This window comes from Perna viridis, chromosome 3 (assembly GCF_037379345.1).
Source record: "Perna viridis isolate PV_CMFRI_1.1 ecotype Kerala chromosome 3, ASM3737934v1, whole genome shotgun sequence".
NCBI lineage: Eukaryota > Metazoa > Mollusca > Bivalvia > Mytilida > Mytilidae > Perna > Perna viridis.
The window spans coordinates 52293617-52297575 of NC_142447.1; positions in this window are offsets into that span (position 1 = coordinate 52293617).

Consider the following 3959-nt stretch of genomic DNA (forward strand, 5'->3'; position numbering starts at 1 on the left):
AATTACATATTGGCTCAGAAAGAATAGTAAAAGTTACATACATGCAATTAGACGAGTGAAAAAAAAATTTCATCTTTGTATGATTCTTTCATTAAGCAATGACTTTCTGTGGGAAGAACTCAATTTCGATACAAATATCAAAGACATGTATGCCATTCCATTATACTTATGTGTCTATATCGCTAGATACATTGAGGAATATGATTGACTGATACTCTTGGACCATACACTTCTATTATACTTTATTGTTTAAACACACACGTACCGTCTTTTCAGAGTCAATTATGATAGTTTTCGAAGGGTATCCAGCGTGTTGATATTCCCTGATGCTTATAATCCTCTACTTGCTCGAATGCAAAATGAATATACGCAAAAAAGTTTAACGCCCAGCAGCAATATTTCAGCTATATTCAGGCGATTGACATGAAAGGGATGATAAAATGAACATGAAATGATGATGAAAAGAAAAAAGGGATTGGACACAAGGATAATAGGGTCGACAAATTTTGATTGCCACAAGAAAAAGGGAGGGATGGGTTGGATTGGGCAATTTAGCCTCCGGTGTCGGAGCCATATGGTTCCTACTCCGGGAGAATACCACAGTAGGGTTCTGTAACGTACGAGGAACGTGGCATCTTTCCCAACATGGTGCACCACTATGGTTTGCGGTCAGGTTTTCCGTATTATAGCCTGAAAACCCCAGCATGTAACACGGCAAAGGGTACTCCATTCCACCACCTGGGGCACACAATTCTGTTGCTCTGTGGGCACTACTTAATCGCCTTTTACAAGCTTAACGCTGCTGCAGGCCTATTCTTTGGACATCCGGACCTGCACGGGGCCAACACATTTTTGACAACCTTTAAAGTAATTATAGGCTAATTATAGGCAAGTTCTTTATATCATGTTATAAATGTTCATAACAAAACTTTTGCGTATATTCATTTTGCATTCGAGCAACTAGAGGATTATAGAGTTAACTCAAATTTATTAGTTATGATGTTGACACGAATATGTTTCTACGGACAGGCAAACAGACATAATGATCACTATAAGGCATATATAATTCAATGATTAATTTAGATCGAAAGCGTTTACCTACTACTATAAAGTGGTAATAAAGAATATATACACCAAAACAGTCATTATGATCACTTGAAAAATAATTTAAGGGCTTAGAACAACTTTTCATTTGTATTTAAAATAGAAGTGATGGACAAATTGAGCACCTCACATCACACACACTAAAAAAGGATGCATAAATATAAGGGGAGTTCGTCTCAAGTTTATGTGAAAAATTAACAATACAGGTCACATGCTTGTAGGGAAAATAAGATCGACACACGCAGGATGAATTGTCACAAAAGGTTCATAAGGAAAAACGTTGTCATTTTCCTTCCCATTTTACCGTAGCAACATTTCGTCTGGTCCTGTGTATGGTTTTCATCTCATATTCCATACACTTTTCGACGTTGACAATGTTACACAGATTTATTTGTATTGTACAAATATTCTTGTGGATCAGTATTTGGAGCAGGCTTTTTTGTTAATCGAAATTGAAGTAATAAGTAAAAAAATCTAGATATCACCATCAAAGAATATGACATCCGTCAGGAGTATAACGGCAGATTCTTTTTCATTTGTCATGTTTGCTTACGTGGACCGGACATGACAAACTGCGGTTACTTCTTGAAAATCATGCATGTTTGTTTGTATGTGTCTGGAATGATTATATGTGTCTAGTGTACAGTGTTGTTTCCTTCAAATCATGTTTGTTGTATTTGTCCGTTTTTCATGCTGTTTGTATTTTTGAATTTCAAATGTAATTTGTTTACTCTTGATGTTTTCTAATTTATTTGATTATACAATTTGTACCGCCGTTTCATATGAAGTTGTGCCTACGACCGATCAATTTTATGCGTATTTTGGTAAAAACGGGGTGAAGAAATAAGCTTGTTCTTGTTTGCACTCAACCATGTACATTATATAAAGATTGTAATGCTTACTGTGAATCGATCACATCTTTTGAGCAATGATTTCTGAATATGATATTGAAATCAAACGGAAATGGATGCATTTCATGTAAATGGATAAAACGATTAATGGTAACCAATATTCAGCTATCGAGGAGACATTAGAAGGACTGGTATATAAATAATGGCAAAAATTCCATGATTTGGTCAAAACGTGAAAATCTGGAAAAAAGACGTTCTACACACAAATAGAACAGAATAAAACTACAACTATATATTTAAACTGAAAATTACGGAAATTAGGGAAACGAGAAAGCATACAAAAAAGGAGTTGCAATGTAAAAAAGATATATATTTCGTTCATTTTCTTATAATTTGATTTCTGATTGGATAAAAAAGAGGACTTCGGCCATTTTCCCTAGGATTCTGACCACTTGTAGGACAAATTTTGTTTTTTCAAAAACCCAAAATTTTTATTGGGATCTGTAGTAATACACACTTAGTTTACTAAAAATGCAAATTTGTGAAAAATCAGATGGTTAAAAAGTACAACAATCAGTGACAAAAATAATTTGAAATGTATTTTCTACATATTTGCTCTTAATTTATTTGCACTTTTTAGAAAATCATACATTCATCTCCCACTAAAATGAACCGATTGAAACAAACAAGAACGATAACTCTTGCAAAGCGCAAATATCGTGTACAATATATACAATTTTCATATCAAATGCGCACCAACCAAATAAAACTAAGACTAGTTATGTGAAAACTGTTCTATAACAAGACATCAAACATATATTCGGTGAGTTTTTGACATGCATCAACCACCATCTGTCTACCTAATATGTGCATTTGGTACATAGTCTTTGTGAACATTACCTATGACGATGAATGTGAAACAAGGAGAACTTGATAGGATAGGCATTGACCCATGTATATCGACTCAATAATATCAATTAAGATGCTGATGTAATTGTCATGGGCATACTTGATGGTAAAGGAAACAAATAAGTCTTCAATGAGGAGGTAAATTAGAATTAAGATTGACGAGAAATAAAAGACCCTCTCTGCCTATAATACTGCTACATGTACTTCGTCTTTGAAGGACATCATAACGTACTAAAATCGTTTTCCAGAATACGTTTGTGAAATATTGATCACAATATGATGCACTAAGTATATGACATAATTCGTACTCGATTTAGTTGACATTAAAGAGTAATCAAGGGAACCAAGGCTATAGCGGTAATCAAAAGAATGTCATCCAGGGACAAAGACCATACATGGAAAACAGACATACATAACAAGGAAAATAGAGTAACTACAATCATACAAAGTAACAAAGGCAAATGAGCAACTCGGGCTCCACTAAAAACTGGGAGCATGGAAAAAGAGTAATCAAGAGAATCCAGGGACAAAGACCAGACAAGGAGACATTAAAGACATTTATATTGATTGATTGTAAAATTCATATAACAGGTTTTGCCTCGAATGCTGACAACGTTCAAGTAGTTATGGGTATGAACTAGAAATCATGTGAGCAAATTCAGTAAGAGACTGCTTACTGCTTCAAAGTCAAGTTCCTTAAGTTCCGAGTTACTACCTTTGGAGACATCCAACACTAACTATATTCATTCGTGCTCATCTACATATGGTGCTAAACCTTTTATGAAATTTCAATAAGATTCCTTAATTGAGTGTTTTATGAGTTACGCTTACTAGAATTATGGACAGACAAGTGGACAGACATGCAAAGTGATTCCTTTATATATCCAAAGCTTCTTACTGGGGATGTAATTAACGTATGGGTTTTATTAATTCATATCTTAAGTTTCCATGCGAGACTATTGATGCTCATTATAATGTTCTTTTTTTTCTATTGGATTACCTTTACTAAAATTAAAACGTAAAGAAAGCGGTACATACAATTCCTGTCCAGTTCTATTCATATCAGAATAAGAGAAAAATGACATGAAATACAAA